Source organism: Crocodylus siamensis, chromosome 2 (assembly GCF_052110815.1).
Source record: "Crocodylus siamensis isolate JL-2025a chromosome 2, ASM5211081v1, whole genome shotgun sequence".
NCBI lineage: Eukaryota > Metazoa > Chordata > Crocodylia > Crocodylidae > Crocodylus > Crocodylus siamensis.
This window is the reverse complement of record NC_143396.1, coordinates 235,049,561-235,067,269: the sequence shown is the minus strand read 5'-3', so window position 1 is coordinate 235,067,269 and position 17,709 is coordinate 235,049,561. Positions and strand designations below refer to the sequence as shown.

At 42.4% G+C, this 17,709-nt stretch overlaps 1 long non-coding RNA gene across 1 annotated transcript in view; it reads left to right on the top strand.

Moving 5' to 3' along the window:
- LOC149871919 (uncharacterized) overlaps positions 1-7,215 on the top strand; it is a 71,606-nt gene extending 64,391 nt beyond the window's left edge. Inside the window, exon 3 of the long non-coding RNA XR_016440562.1 lies at positions 6,718-7,215. This is a non-coding gene — a long non-coding RNA (uncharacterized LOC149871919). The remainder of the gene's footprint in view (positions 1-6,717) is intronic.
- Positions 7,216-17,709: the final 10,494 nt, after the last annotated feature.

Below are 17,709 nucleotides of genomic sequence, written 5' to 3'. Positions count from 1 at the left end.
GCCGGGGAAGACCAGCAGGGATCGGAGGAGCCAGCAGGGAGACCGGCAGAGACAGCAGGAGCTGTGAGGGATCCACTTGCTGGAGGAGACCAAAGGAGAAAAAGCGGCACCACCAAAGAAATCAGCAGTGGCTACAGTGAGAGCCGGCGTGGGAGCTCCCTTCAGAGACAATGGGTACCACAGCTCCAGGGTGGAGGCGGGTCCTGGAGGAAAGGAGAGAGAGACCCCAGCTGGGGTGAAAGCACAGACCCTGACCCAGAGGGCACGCTAGCCTGGAGGCCTTAGGGGCATTAGGGGTTAGGAGAGTATAGGACTCTCCCCGTGGGCACTCCTCTTCCTTTTGTTCTCCCTGTTGTCATGCTCCCTTGGTAGTTGCATGGTTAGTTTCATTAATTTGTTTCACATTGGGTCACTACAGGGAAAGGGGCTATGGTGAAGGTATTGTTTGTGTTCCCCTTTTAGGGTTTGTTTATTTTAGTTCCCTGGCAAGAGTAGAGTGACGGTGCTCCTAGCACCAGGCTAAGGTAGCTGGGACGTCACCCAAGGGTGAGAAGGGACCACATGAGAACGTAGTGAGGGCCAACAGCATCAGACAAAGAAGGCCCAGGGCACCGAAGAAGACAAGGCAAAAGGCCGAGAGTCACCAAACCCTCCGGGTCAGGGCAGGGTCCAGGGGGCTCATCTGCAAGAGGAGATGCAGGGATCAGGGAGGATATCAGCAGGGGATTGCCATGAAAGATTTGGAGGCCCATCTCAAAGGTTGGCATGTGGCCAGGGTGTAGGGGAGGTTGGAACCCCGTGAATGTCTGCCATGATGCGTGACAGCTCTGGAGGCATCCTCAAAGGGGACCCCCTCCACTGAAGGATCATTCAAAGTCATGGCAGGTGAGTTTGGGGGTCACCCTGAAGGTAGCCAAGGAACCCTTTGGGGTCTGCACGAAGGTCCCTGGTGAGCAAGGTCAGCAGCTCGGGCAAAGACAGCATGACAGCGAACCACTGAGAGGAGGCAGGCACAGACAGCAAGAGTGCTTCCCATGCCAGGCACGAAGGTCACCAGCGTGCGATGTGGGATGAGGCACTACACCCACAGGAAGAGTCCTCGGCAGGGGAGAGGACCTGGAATGGAACAATGTCAGGGGACTGCTGGGGCTACTGGCATCTTGTCCATGAGTGGGGATGGGCTATGACCCTCTCCCTTTATCCTACTGTTAAAATTCTATTCTTTTTTTCCTTTTCTCTTTTTTTTTTTTTCTGCCAGGGACGGCACAGAGAGGCCCCAAGGTGAGGCCAGAGCATGGGCAGTGCTCCAAGGATAGGAGTGGCTGAGGACCCATGGCAAACAGCCAGGCATAATTAAAGACATGCCAAAAGATCAAATGCCCGCAGGGTACAGTGACTGAGAGAAACCAACTGTAACCCAGTCAATGAGAGGAGCAGGGACTAATGACACCAGAGGGCAAGCCACACTGACACCAAATGGCCATCCTGGAGGCTAGTGCATGGAAGTGTCATAGGGGAAGCAGAGCCCCATGGATACCCGCCAAGGGTTGGAAGGCTGCTTCAGGCTTAATACCAGGAAAAACTCCTTCACAGTCAGGATGTCCAGACTGTCAAATAAACTCACTCCAGAGGTGGTGCAGTCACCTACCCTGATGGTTTTCAAGAGGAGACCAGTCACCTCACTGGGGTTATCTAACCCCAGTTGTCTTCCTGCCTAGGGTGGAGAGGCTGGACCCAATCATCTATACGGTCCCTTCCAGCCCCTCACAACCACTTCGAGGTTGAGGGTGGAGATCCTGCCTTATCCCCCCCCTCAGCAGGCAGAGGTGCAACAACAGAGGAATCCATCCCCACAACCTCCTCTGAGATGCCTTTCTGAAACAGTCACCTCTCTGGGGTCACCTAATCTCAGTTGTCTTCTTGCCTAGAGCAAGGGAGCTAGACCCAATGATCTACAAAGTCCCTTCCAGACCCTAACAATCTATGAATCTATGATCAGGAGTCATCAAGCAGCAGCTTCTCCTGTGTCTTCCCCAGACTGTGGGACCTCAGTCCAAGGAAGGTGCAGAAGCACCCCACAACTCAACTCCTCCTGTGATCAGGAGGAGTTTAGCTGCCTCTGATCTTCAATTCATCCCCAGACCAGTACAGGAAGCCTCTCCTGGCCATTCCACTCCTCCCACGGACCAGGTGGAACAAAGCAGCAGCTGTTCCGTGTCTTCCCCATATCAGGTGCATAACCCCAGTCTGAGGAAAACATGGAGAGCAAGGGGAATGGAGGCATCTGCAGGCTTGAATGTCTGTATGCTTCATCTCTCAGGAAGATTTTTATTGTTGTAAAATGAATGCCTGTAAAAATGAATGCCTGTCCACAGCCTTAAAATCACATTGCAGTCCATTTGTGATTTACAAACCCCCAAGATATAAATTTTAGGGTGTACATTAAGTTTCTGCAGAGTGCAGGATAGGGCTGAGGGCCCCATTGGCCTTTTGCCTGTTGGCTCTGTGCCATGAAGGAGTGGCCTTGTTATCCTCTTAGGATCAAACAGCAATGTGTGCCTGGATTCTCTCCTGCCACATCTTGATGTAACATATATGTGTTGGGAGGTGTTCTTCTTCCTGTAAGTTCACTTCAAGGATGTTAGACCTGCTCCTCTTTGGGTCTCCAACTTCCACTTACACCCCAGCCAAATGCCACCCACCTGTTCAGAGATCTTAGGAAGCTTGCAACTTGTTTGATAGAGGTTTTAACTTCTCCTCTACTCTTTTGCTCTTTTACACTTAGAACCTCTTCAGCATGTCCGACAAAGCAGACAGAGTGAACCCCAAGGAGAGCCATGCGGATGATCAGAGGGCAAAAAAATAGGCCTTATGATGAGAGCCATCGGACACTTCAGCCTAGAAAAGTGCAGGCTCGGGGTGACCTGGTGGTGGCTTATAAGTACATAAGGAGTGTGCATCAGGATCTGGGGGAACATCTGTTCACCAGAGTGCCCCAAGGGATAACAAGGACCAAAAGTCATAAACTCCTCCATGACCATTTTAGGCTGGACATAAGAAAAAACTTCTTTACTGTCCAGGCCCCCAAGGCCTGGAATTGACTCCCTCCAGAAGTGGTGCAGGCACCTACTCTGGACTAATTCAAGGAACATTTGGATGCTTATCTTGCTGGGTTCCTAGCTGACATCCTGCCCCTGGGGCAGGGGGCTGAACATGATGATCTCTCGAGGTCTCTTCCAACCCTAATGCCTATGTCTAAGAAAATATTTGGATACAGTTAAATAAAGGAAACAGTGACCACCAATGGACACAATAATCTAGGTAAGTACTGGAACTCCCAACAGCTTGAGGAGTATTAGGCACTTCATTTATCAGTTGTATGAGGACCCTTCCCCAGATGCTGAGGGCGATCATTGTCTGAACACAGCCTTGCAGGTAATTAAACTTCAATAAAAAGGGGAAAAAATGGAATGTCTTCACTTTCCCAGAGATCCAATCTTATTTTCAAGATGCAGGGATCCCCCCCCCTTTTCAATAATACCCCCAAATCAGTTCATCACACAACTTTTTTGCATAATGTGAACTTAAAGGTAAAAAGAAAAGAAAAGAAACTACCTTTATCCTCCAAGGGGCTCACAGCTGCTCCAGAATTCCCAGATACTGTCAGTGTTCCCTGTGTAATCAGTTGCAGGGAACAGCAGCAGGCACGTCCAGTTGTAATCAGAGCTTCTCCAAACCTTGGGACTAAAATTTGGTCCTCTCCCATCCCCAGGGTTCTCGCAGCAAGAAGCTTCAGGTTATGATAGGGAAACCTGATCTGCTTTTCCGGTCTGCCTCCTTCCCCAGCACCACCACCCCACTGGAAATATGATGTCTGCTGTGGGGAACACCAAACTTGGAGGACCAGTGGCTGGCAAAGCAGCATTCTGGTGGCTGTGGCATTCCCGTCACTGGCATCATTTCCAGTGGCTCCAGTAGATTCTTCCAGTTTTATTCCATCATCTCTGAAGAGGTGAAGAAAGCCTCTTCACAGTAAGAACTAAGGAATTTATCTCATCTATGCACAGAAAAAGAATTGGACAAGGAAACAGTCATCAGATAAGTGTAGAACTTTTAGACAGTTTTCAGAAGTGTTTCCTTCCTGAAACTAGTCACTGTCTAAGAATGACACACAAAATGTTAGCATCCACATGTTAAGGTTTGTTAACTGATGCTAAATGCCCTCAAGTATCTCAAAGTTACACCACTTCTGGTGGGAGTTAACTCTGGGGTGTGCTACCTAGCTCATGGTAGGGTAACTTCAGTCTCCAAAAAGATAAAAATGAACAAATTTGCAGTCCTCCAGCATCCCAGGATGCACTATTTCCAATTCCCACCCTCCCCCCTACCCAGAACTGGAATAGATTTCAGGTGTCCTGGCTTCTAGACACACCGCTACTTGTTAGGTCTCTAATGGCAAGTCAGAAATATGCAGGCAAGAAACAGTATTAACTCTTAATGCATGGCTGTTCACAGCATGTTCTAACTTTAACACTATTTAACATTCCACAGATTTAGTATGGTCTAAGTGTAACATGTAACTTCACCTTTTTAGAGTTCATTTACAAAAGATGAGAAATTATTGAAAATATCCCCAATACTTTTCTGTACTTTACTTTCCCCAACAGTTCCTAATTTTGAAAAAAAATACTAGGTCTAGCAATTTTGTGCACCCAATGGAAGCTTAATAGAGATCTTAAACAGGTAGCTAATGGTAAGCACTATTTTCCTTAATAGATATAATTTAAGGAACAATTTAGTAGGCCAGCCATTAAAAAAAGTCATAATTGATATCATCCCTATCTTGGTTTTACTGATAGCATTCATTAGTATAGTATATTAATGTCACTTAAGTACCTATGTTTTCTTTATTATTTCCTTCTCACTAAACCTGTTAGCCCCACTACATACTTTTACAGAGTTTACTAGGTCAGGGATCTTTATATTGTGTCTAATTCACCTTTTTCAGGAATAATTCTCCTACCCTTCACTGCTTACAGTGCAAACAGAGAAACAATGCACCCAGTATCTCCTGGTACCTATTTCTCACCACGAAATATTCAAATACTGTTTTGATAAGCATCTCACCTTTGGCATAAACATCAAACTGATAAAGTCCATAGCATCCCTGTTTCAAAAGCATAACTTCGTGAGCGTATGGGTGTTCTTTGTACATTTAGACAAGGTTTGACAACAGAACATAGTGATTTATAGATTGTCCAATTTGAAACTTTGAGAGGAACTTCATTTTCAGGAGGTTCTGAGTAGCCACTTTAAATTCCAGGGCACTTTTGAAGATCCCAGGCTGGATACTGACACCCATAACAAGTATGATGATCAGTCACCTCGGAAAAATTTCGCCATACTACATTATATTTTATTCCAGGTGTGATTTATCCATTAGCAAATCTATTATTCTTTTCTCAGCAATCAAAATGAGAAGGGATTTTAATTGTCTGTTTGGTTTGAATGAAAAGATTTTGAAGTAATACAAGATTAGGCCATTATATTTCAGGTTACATCCATGCTACCAGCCTCATATGTGCAAAAATTATATACAAAAGATGGGGAAAAATAACTTTCATTGGAAAAGATTTTCTTCCTACTGAACACAATATTGTCTTTTTATATTTGGCAACATAAATGAACATAAAGTGGTCTTCCTGTCCAGTCTCCAATACCTTGTCTGGGTGATCTTAATTTATAACAGTACTCAGAAATCAGTACCTGCATGGGGAGGCAAAGGGAGAATGCTAATGTTCTTGAAACAGAGGTTACTAGCTTTATATATATCACAAAAATAAATATTTATATATTTATATGTGTGTGTGTTTATGTTTTGTTTATATATAATAATAAAGCTAGTATTTATCTGCCAAACAATCATATATATATATATGACTGGCAGATAATATGCAGATAGTGTCATAATAAGAATCTTCCCTGCCAGCCTCTCTCACAAATTTACTCCTATATGCCTTGTGATACCAAGGAAAAAAGGAATCTTGCTCTTCCATTTCAATTGCATAGAACATTTTGCCATTATCACTGCCCCTGTCACTGGTGATCAAATAAATAATTTTCCCAATTGTTATAATTTTCTATCAAAGAATCTGGCTCAGAAAAGTCCAGCAACAAAATTATGTTTATTAGTAATCCTTAGGAGGTCATCATTTGCCAACTATTACCATCAGTTCATATTTTTCTATCATCCATGTCTCAAATTATCTATATTAGGTATTTATAGCATACTCATCACTTTAATATCTAAGCATGACATTTGGCATATCTGGTTCAGCAGAGGCTCCTTCCTATCCTACTTTGAGTAAGGTAGTATGACAAGGAGACCAATGACCAAGTCCTGTAATATACTGGCTACATGAGCAAATTAATAATAAAGTACACCTATTGTAATATGTTAGACAGATAATGCACATATGTCTAAACAGCTCCTACACAGTGACCTGGAGTTCAGGAAGGAACGTTAAGCTGTGTCTTTGGCCTGGAAAGGCATGTAAGATGAAGGATGTTGTTGATCACTAGAGAATGTTATTTAGAGGCTTGCTTTAGGGAACTGGTTTGTAGGTAAAGTAGATATTGCATTAGAACAATGATCCAGGGGAAGAGCAAGTGTTAATTGATTTCTAAAAGCCTGTTTTTGACAATGTTTCCTTCAAGGCCCATTGTGTCTGAAGCCAGCAGAAACACAGCCTGGAAAACTGAAGATGTTCCATAACATGAGATAAGGTGGCATTGGGTCACAGTGCCAAACTGCACAGCCCTTGGGATTTCTGGTTTTGGTGAACAGACCATATTAAGAGACCAGTGAAAGCCCAAATTAAGATGTATGCATGTTATGGGTTTGTTGGAATAAAGAAATATGCTGACAGGACAGAATGTGGACAGTATGATGATCACTGGGAAACCAATCAATGATGCCTGGACATGAAGAGTCATCAAAGGGAAGAAAGGATGCAAAAGGAGAGATTTCAGAGTAGCAAAGGTTCCCCCCGAAGGGGAAGCTGAGGCCACTATGAACAAAAGGCATACCACTAGTCCATCTCACCCACTCCACTGGAGAGAGTGGGTGCTCAGCCTTCAACCTCCAGGCTGCTGACATCTGACATTCAAGAGAGAAAGAACCTCAGGGTGATGCTTGCACACTGGCTAGGCAAAGCTTCCCTCTGTGACAGCTCTAGGACTGGTAGATATAGAACTGTTTACATTATTCTTATCTGCCATTACCGTGTATCAATAAAATTTGCCTATTATTAAATGGAGAGGTTGTGGTCAGTCTGAGGGTTTGGGTCTATCTGGGTCATAAATCCAGTGCCAACAGTTGTCAGCAGCAGCATTGCAACAGAAGCTGAATGGTGCTGTAAATCTTGTGATAAAAGGTGTGCATCCCCATGAGCATGCATGTGTAATTTGTGCAGAACCACAAACTGCATGCACCACACATGTGTGTATTCACTGGACTGCTAATTAGCAGCACGGCAGGTTTCTTGACACTTGGAAATCAAAAAAACACACAGCAAAAAAAAACAAGGTGACTCATGGGACTGCAGTATGTACTGCCTAAAACAAGAGCCTGGCAGGCCAGAGCCACACACTAGCTGCCAGCAAAGACCAGTATGGAAGGATTGCCACTGCTACAACCCCAGGAGGCCTCCAGGACCTCAAGTAAGGCTGTTGGGGCCAGCACAGGTTCTGGGCCCACCTGGGGAAATTTGCCACACATGCAAAGCACGTGTACAGGGACATGCCCAGGGACAACTAGCAGTGACACAAATATGTGCCACTGTTATTTGTCCCTAAGAAATGGACATTCCTGCTCATGGGGATGCACCCAAGGTGCTTATCATGAATCAGACTGCATAATTATCTGTGTACCCAGCAGATGATTCAGTCCCTTCTACTGTAGCATGGTCATCCTTCAGAGACTTACCACAATGACACCTGTTCTTGATTTGAAATTGTAGGGAAAACAAATATAGAAAGTAGGGGATAAGTTGGATATTCTCATTGCAGCCTGTGTTGTTAAGGAGGTCAGCTAGTTCCCATAAGTGCTAAAGACTTCATGCCTAGGTGTACCATATGGCTGGAGAATAAGTGAAAGTTGATATGTGCATAAATAACCAAGGCCAGATCAAGACCACCAGGTTAGAAAGAATCTTTTGGAAACACTAGAAATCATTCATTATAGATGCTGCTTTGCTGCTATGTCACTACGTGAGAGTATAGCACAAGTGAGGAATCCAAGCCTATGGGCAGACAAAACAGTTAAATAAGTATGCCAATCAAGCTTATACATTGTAACTATTTGGTGTTACTCTATCTCCTAGTGTGGGGAAGCATCACCACAGTAATTTAGCATAATTTTCATTCAGGCATAAACTGATCTACTTGCTACAAGATGGAGCAGATATATAAACCATTACAGTGGCTCATCTGAGGTGCACTCATGAGTGGTATATCTTCCCCTGCTCTCCCCTTTTTATTTTGCTATATTTCTTTTGTCTGTTGATACCATGGGTAATCCCTAAACTAATTTTGCCTTCAACAAAAAAAAGACTATAAGTGTAGTGTCTGTGAAGTCCTCAGAATGCATCCTTCACTGAAAACTATATGTGTTTCAAGCTTAATATTTTAAAATAAAGCTGTTTTCATCTGAGTTTCACCAAAAGAAAATGTGTTTTTTTTATATATACAGGTGGCCATTAAGGAACACAGGAACAGATTACCTGGTTCATTAAGTCCTGTCCCCTAGAATCATAGGCAACCATTTAATAGATGTTAAGTCCAAAGGGGTCTGGTCTATATGAATATGAACTCCAGCTCTTCCTATAGAACACAAGTCACAAAACACATCTAACTTATTTTGATCACACCATCCAACCAATCTTGACACACAAAAGGAAGTTCATCTTTGGCCTGAGGACCTGAACTCATGTAGTATTTTATCCTAGGAGTTAATTTTCTTCAGAAAATTATATGCAGCTCATTAACACAGAATTCAAGTGAAAATAATTCCTTAACAGTTGTAAATAAAGAGAAAACAGCCTTTGCTGATGAGCAAAACTTCCAACTGATTAGATAAATTAAATGTTTTGGCCCATGCATGATTGGATAACAAAGTCATTTAAGACAATTCTGTGATCATTAAAAATGTTTTGCTTTGTTTTTACAATGGTTACAATATCATTGCCCTAAGTAGTTTATTTTGAGTAAGCAAAAGGGGGGATGCTTGTTATTTTTATGTTTATATCTTTGGCCAAGTCCTTAATTGCTGGTGAAGGTTGAGAAATCATTATCTGATGCATGAGAGACACTTTGAGGAAAAGTTCCTTACCAGGGAGAAGAGAAGAATGGAAAAAATGTAAACAGATGCTTCTGTCATTCATCAAAGTCACTAGAAGAGACAGAAGACAAAATAAATATAAGATTTGCCTTCTTATGGGTAGTTTTTTTTTACTCTAATGCAATCAGTATTTTCACTGCCTGTGTACTGCTTTTTAAGTTATCAGCCACTGGAAGTTTGACTTGAGTGTGTAAACAAGAGGATCTAAAGTACCAATTACTTCTATTGTTTCAAGTCATATACACATCCATCAATACAGTGGACATCAAGAGTAAGAGTTCAAGTTCTCTTTTACCCTGGAAAAACAAACTTGGAGTTCCACATTTTTTCCACATTATTTTTGTTAAACCTTGAGCAACTCCTGGAAGTTCATGCCAGTCTATGAGGTCTCTATGACCTGGGTACCAACCACATCACCAGAAATTAGAGATAGCTATTTCTGTAAACCAGATTTCCATCAGCATTGTTTAAAGTCCACATTTTGTTGTTGTTGTTGTTGCTTTGCTCTTTCTTAAGGCAGGTATACACTGTGATGATAGAAAACTCAGTCGTACCACCAAGGCAATAATCCTTGCTTACCAGCTCCCATTCTATGCATGATAATCCCAGAAATACATTTGTGAAAACTACCACTGGCATGGTGCTCAAGATTTGGTTTCCAGCATACTCAAGAGCAGGAGGTTTGGACATCCTCCCAGTTGTTTACAGCACCTCATTTCTGGGCTAGACATGCACAAACTGCAAGAAATTGGTATCTTTGTTGCTGAAATGCAGATGTAAACTTAGTTCCACATAGGGTAGTGCCATATTCCCTAAATATCCTAATCAAAGCTGGATTCAACAAAGCCCTTAAAATCATTCTCAACTTTAACCTCTTAAGTAGCCCCATTATACATGTCCAGATGAGCGTGATCGTTCCTCTTGTGGCATATCAGACCAGTTAGAGACGCCGCAAGGGGCACACTGAGAATGAAAAAATGTTCCCCACATGGCATATTTTCAACACAGGGTCAGAATTTGATACCTGGATTTCTAGGTATCAAATAAAATCACCACTGAAAAAAGTGGTGCAGGGAAAGTCCCCCACTGTGCCCTGAGGTAAGCCAGGGCTCAGACCTCCAGGGATGCTCTGGCATCTGGCCAGAGCATCTCTATGGTGCCCCCTACTGTGGAGTTGTTCCCAGTAAGTAGAGACTGGGGGTTGGAGGAAATGGTGGGGAGGGGGTTCCTGTGTGGGGGCTGTGTGGGGGTGGAGGGGCTGGATGGGGTGTGTGGGACCCTGCAGGGTCCCAGACCCCCCTCCCCCTTGCAGGGCCCATAACTGACCTCCTCAGCAGCAGCAGCCGTGGAGCTCTCAGGACCCATTGAGGCCAAAGCCTGCACCAGCGAGGCGCATCCCCAGTGCCTCAGTGCAGTGCTGCCTCTGCCACTCAGGGCCATGCTACTTCAGGCAGCACTGGGGCCACTTGGCCTGGATATCCAGGTATCATATTTTGAGCCCCCATTGAAAATATATAGTGCAATGAATTTTTTTTTGTTCTCAGCATGCTTCTTGCCACGTCTCAAACTGCTTTGAGATGCGGCAAGAGGCACATGTGGGCTCATGTGGATGCTCCCATCAAGTCAAGTTCAAAGCCCTGGCATAGTTCCGATCCTGCCAACAATCATCTGATTGTTGGCTAGAGGGACTACACTGGGGCCACTTGGAGATCCTGGTATGGTCCACCCTCTTTTGGATTCAATTTAAGGTATGATAGAAACCCAGCACAAAAATATTACACTACACATTTTCCATGTAATAATTTAGTGGCTTATTTCCTATTTTGTTGTGAAATTAACTGCCTAAATGTGTGGCCAGGTTACACTTTAAGACACAATTAACTGGTTAATTGTGTTTTAAATGTAAAATCTTCCAAGAGCCATAAATGAATATTTAATACAAACCAAAGCAGAAAAGGTGGGAGGGAAATTATCAAAGCCAACGAAAAAAGTGCATCTAACAATAAAGTAATCATCCTACAATAGGCAGTTTTGTGCCATAAAAAGGAAGGGCACACAACTGAATGTTCCTGAGACAGGGAATTAAATACACCTTATCATCTATCCTTGTTCTCTTCAGTGACACTGTTCTCAGAAAGGAAACTAGTTTCTTCATTTTGGTAGTGTTATTGGCCCCTATTTGGCAAGGTACTAAAATATAAGCCTAACTTCAAGCATATGAGTAATCATATGCTTAACATTCAGTATGTAGCTATATATCTAATTAAATTACAGCAATGGAAGATGAAGACTATAATGAGTGCCAACAAGGCTGGTCTTACAATGCACTGGACTCAATGAATTTGGAAGGCTGAGATGAAGACATCTGTGTTCTTCCCCATCTGATCTAGAAGAGTAGAGCAAAGTGAGTTTCATGTTGGGTTTGACTCTTCCCATCGAAGTGGATGTCCTGATAAAACTGAGCATGGCCTGTCTATTACAGAGCTTGCCTTGGACCTGGGATATGGGGGAAAAAACAGCATCACAAGCACCCACTTGTTTTGACTGTGCATAAGAACTGCCTTAATTTCAATGGATACTATGCTTCTGAGTCACACTACAAGGATAGGCTCGTACAAAACAGTTTGGGCATGGCGAACATTAATAAACAGCATTGCAAAAATACTGTCAGTTAGCTCAAATACAACAAATACAGTGAGTCAGGGTTTTGAATCATAAGTGCTTAATTTCAAACTCTGGCACTCCAAATTAAGAATATCAAATATCTAAGTCCCCAAATATTGCAACTGTAACAGAAATACAATTTAGTATTGTATTTGATAAATATCCTTAATGTTATTCTGAGATCTTACACATTACTAAGTCTGCTGTTTATCAGTTCCCAAAACATGTCATAAGTGACAAATGCCATTAATCAGAACTAACCAAAGAAATCTTGCTGGTTTGTTAAATTTTAATGTCCATTACTGAAAATCATGAAACTGGTGCCAGCACACCAACTGTCTCCCAAGCCACGGAAATACAAAAACTCTATAATAATCAATAAGATGAACAATGCAGAGGGGTACTGCTGGGAATCTCAGGAAAAAGGCTATTTATGGGATCAACTCTTTTGAAATCACTCAGCTCTTGAAATAATATTTTTCTTGGACTAGCCTGAAAGTTTAACTGGAACTAATGTGAATTTATATGTTTACTGCCGATTTCATTTTCCTGTGAAAATGAAGACAAAAACATCAAACATTAAAAAATGTGCAAATTCAGTCTTTCTACATACAGACAGACTACATCAAAAAGTAGGCCTTGAAGGCTTGCTATCTGGACAGTGATACATGCTCTACAATCTTCAACACCCATTATATTTAATAGGTCTCTACAGAAAGTCAGGGTGCCATCTAGCCTTAAAAAAGTGACATATCTGTTCTCAAGAAGGCATCCTCTGAGCTGCAAAATCTTGCTCAGGTGTCTACCCAGCTTCTCACCTTCCCTTTTTCTTGAGAAAAAATAACTAGCTATATTAGGTTCCATGGGTTCCTTACTAGGCATAGCATTATAAATTCATAGGCAGTTTCTTTGACTATATAAAAGTGAAGTGTCCGTGTTGATCCCTGTAATGCTGCAAACAGTCTTCAATACTATTAGTCAAAACAGGCTGTTGATGTTCTTGTAGACTTTGTTTGTGGTAGACCAGATCAGTGTTAGGTAGATCTATTCTTTCCTCTTAGAGAAATCCTGAACATCACTGCTGGATAAAAGTTTAGGTACAAGAGTTCCACAGAGATTTAATTAATTACCCATCCTATTCAATGTACATTATGAGGACACTGGAGGGACTTGCCAGAGATTCCATGAGCATATGAACAGATGCATAACTAGCTATTTGGCATCCTGGGCAGAGCCAGAGATGGCAGAAGAAGGCTCTGCTAAGCACAAGGGAATGGGAGAAGGTGGCAGTCAGAGTCTTAGGTGCCATAGCCTGGGCTTACCCAGATGTGTACCCAGCAGGGGGCTGGAGGCTCTGGCCATTTGGAGCAGGGAAGGACCCCCTTTGTCAGCCTTATTCCCAACACCTGTTGAGTTAATCCTCTCACAAGTGCTGCAGAACTGTATGTAGTATGAGACTACAAAAACCTTAAATCAGTGAGAGCTGTAGTAGGTTTAACCCAGTAGCTATTGGCACCTCTCCCTGAAGCAGTCACATTTCCTACAGGGGAGGGACAGAAGGAAAGACATTGATGAGAGGACTCCTGCCTGCTCCAGCTTTAAATGGCTGCATCCTCCAGCCTCCTGCCACCATTCCAGTGCCTCCCTCCACACTTCATCAGCTTCTGGGGGTCATGCCCACTTCACTCACCCCTGGTTATACTACTCCATATGAAGACATCCAGCTGCATGCCTCTTTCATTGAACACTACTGAGTCAGTGATTTTGATCTTCAAATACCTGCCTGACATAGAGAACTGAATAACAGTAAACTAACTGAAGATCAATCCAAGCAAAATGGAGGAGGGACTACTAGCTGGGAAACCATCAGTATTTAGATATATGCTGGTATATATGAGGTTTTATCTGAAGGCTACTTACTTTGTGGGTGGTATCTTCCCCCTCAGGTGCAGATTGTGTTTATCTCTTGTTCATCTTGGGACTCAAGTGCTACTTCTATTGGCTGCAAAAAGTGGTTGCTAAGGCTTTTCTTTGATGTTGTTACAGCTATTCATACCTTTTTGATGCTCATTGTAATGAGCTATACAGTGAGTTATCCTTGAATGCCATCTCTCAGTACCTTTATCCAACTATCAATGTTAAGTTTTGAGAGGTAACCTCTTTTTGAACCACTGCAGGCCCATGTGTAGAGCTCCTTTGCCTTATTGTTAAAAACATTATTTATTAAACCCAAAACATGTTTATTCATTAATGAAAATTAAAAATTGTATCCATTTTATATTGCTTTGTGATTTTAACTGTGCTTTACATTATTTTATTTTATTTTTTTTGCACTCTAGCAAAGTCCTGGCTGAAGCTGTAGTGAAAAGATATTATCAAATTTATATTGGAGTAAATCCACAAATAAGAACTTCGGGATTTCACCCAAACTATGTACAAGCAAAATTGGAGGTTAAGTTGAAAGTGGCTGAAAAACTGACCTATAATATCATCCACTGAAGGATGTTAGAACATTTATGTTTCTGAATAAACACTGGCCAATTCACGTACTGATTAGGCACTTCCCAAAACAACTAAAGACATTTTCCCCATAGGTCTTTTTATCAGCCCCGGCTCCAGAAACTGTCTTTGGCCAGTTCCAGAAATCTTTATTCTGGTTTGCAACATAACATTTATTATTGTATAGAAAAAGGCATTCACCTCATTATGTTATGCTTATGGACAAACTGAAAGGTCTAAAAAGAGTCTAATAAAATACATAAAAGCAGTTTCACTCAGAACAAGAACACAAAACACATCAAATGCAAATGTGCTCAAGTCATCATTTTCAACTAATTCCACTCATTTCACCTAAATCACTTAGCATTCATTTCAATTCAAGGCACTCATCTGAATGGATAAAGTGTGAAAAATGGAGGCTTTAACAAGAAAACATATTTTCTCTGTTTTAGCTGGGAGAGACATCATTTCACAACTAAAAACAATTATAGTGAATGTTTTTCTGTATAACCATATATAGCTTTATATTTCTAAAAAGGTGAGATTTGTTTTTATGCGATGCATGAGACCACCCTCTTCACTCATATAGATATTCAGGGCATAAATGACATATCATTAAGGAACAGACTTTGTACTGCCTCTCCACATCAGGATGAATTTCCCCCAACATTACCGATATCTCAGTGTGAGGAAGTTAAAAAGCACAAGACTCTTGTAAAATCAGTTTAATGTCCACCAACACAACTGTCTTATCTAGCAATGCTGGCAGTACCATACGTATGACACCTAGAAACTAGATTTTAATTAATCCATAAAGAAAATAACTTTAAAATCAGGGGTGTCATATTCACCCAGCCATCTGGGCTGGATCCAGACTGCAAAAATCCTCACAGGCTGGATCTAGACCATGGAGATCCTCACAGGATGGATCTGGATGCAGCAGTGGTAGTGGTGATGACTACAGGGGTTTATGCCGTTGTCACTTGCTCCCTGTTATTGACACATGTCCCCAGTGAGGTTCTGCAGCCCAGATTTTGGCAGCAGGCCCCACCTGCTCCCCCTGCCCCCAAAGTCCCAGCTCTTTTGGGAGTCCTAAGGATAAGGGGTATAGGGGAAATAGTCTGCAAAGGGGGAATGGAGGAGGTGAGGGAAGAGGCAGAGTGGGGGAGGAGAGGCAGGCAGCAGGCATGGGTGTCAAGGGGTGCAGGGCAGACAGAAAGGGCAGGCACAGATGCAGAGGAGCAAGCAGCAAGGGAACACATGGCAGGGGACATATGGGGGCAGGCACAGGGTGACAAGGGGCAGGGGACAAGGGGTTGAGGTTTGGCCCCTCACCCCATGCCACTGCTTTCCCCACCACAGTAGTGGGCAGGAGGCGGATGTGGATTTAAGATCACCTTCCATTAACCTACTGTTACACATGAAAAACTATAACAAATTTAGAATTTTCCATGTATAAAATCTAATTATTGGGGGGATTGTCTTAAATTCAAAGTCATCTTGGATTTGGGTAAATACAGTAAATAAGATATATAAAAACTCCCCAAGCAATCCTCCAACTTGCTTGCTAAATGTCTGCCAAAATGAGACGGTGTTGCAGTGCTTCTGGAAGATGTCTGGGCTTGGGCTTGGGCTTGGGATAAGGGTGAAGGCATTCCAGGCTTAAAGCACTAATGCTGAAAATGAACTTTCACATGTTTTCATCAAGCAAATTTGTCATGCAGATGACACTTGCAGAAGTTTGTTCTCAGCTGACCATAAGGAAGTGTGGTGAAATGTAAAGGAGAAGGCAGTATATACATACACCCAGTTTTGATCTCTATATATAGGCCCATTCAGGGACTTAGATATCAAAACCCAGCACTTTGAATGGTACTTGGAAAACTGTTGGGAGCTAGTGCAGATTTTAGAACACTGCAGCAATGCCTGCTGCTAACCTACTCCCCTCATAAGGGGGTAATACCTTCTGCAACTGTTGCAGCTTCTCCAATCTTCTAGACAGGCATCAAGGACAAGTCTACATAAACCACATTGAAATATTCTAGCCTCAAGGTTATGAACCCTCAAAACAGGTTGCTCACAGCTTTCAATATTGCTGACCGCATTCAACTACATTGTTTCTGCAACTCTTTAACTTCAGAGGGATCTCTGAAGTGGTTTATGGGAGGCAGCATACAGTGCCGTCTTATAGTGAATCATAAAGTGACTATGAGGTCTGTATATCCACTGCAGGCTGAAACCTGATATGTTTTACGACTCAATTCTTTGTCTTCTATGTCATTTCAAAATGTACAAAAACCTTCATACTTAGATTAACACTGAAAAGTATATTTTTGTCAATTGTAGCTAAGCGAAATATTTTGTCTTTTCAATTGGCAAAATATTCTCACAGATTTTTTTTGCCTAGTTGAACTGGATTTTGGTTATATCTTGTGAGAGTCAAAAGCTATAATGTACCATGAAACCCTTTAAGAAAGCATGTCTATTTTTAAATATTTAGAAGAGTTCTTATCAACCATAAAAACATTTCATATGCTCAAGATGTTAGTGTCTTCTTCCTACACGATGCTATGGTATTTCTTTTGCTCTACAAGAAATGACAAGAAAAAACCACAACAGAATGAACAACATTTCTTCTGGGTAAGTATTTCCTAACAGTTTTTGCCACAGGTTTACAATTGAAGGAATTCACTACCTTGTGTGTGTCTACATGAGATGCTTTACTGCACAACAGAGCTAATTACTGTGTAGTAATCATCACCATCTACATGTACTGACCCTTACTGCACAGTAATTTCCTGTACTTAGAAGTTAACTTGCTACCTGCAATTGTAAGTAGCAAATTAACCGCTGAGTAATTACTATGCAGTACGTCATGTGGAGACAGCCAACCAGGAGCAAATTAGCTCCCAATCAGCCAGGCAGCACAGGGTGCTCATGGCAGCTGCCTGTCAGGACAATGATTTCATAGATATTAGGGCTGGAAGGGACCTCGGAAGATCTTTGAGTCTAGCCCCCTGCACCAGGGGCAGGAAGTCAGCTGGGATCATAGGTTCCCAGCAAGATAAATATCCAAATGTCTCTTAAAGGCATTCAAAGTAAGTGTTTGAACCACCTCTGGTGGCAGTCTATTCCAGACCTTGGGG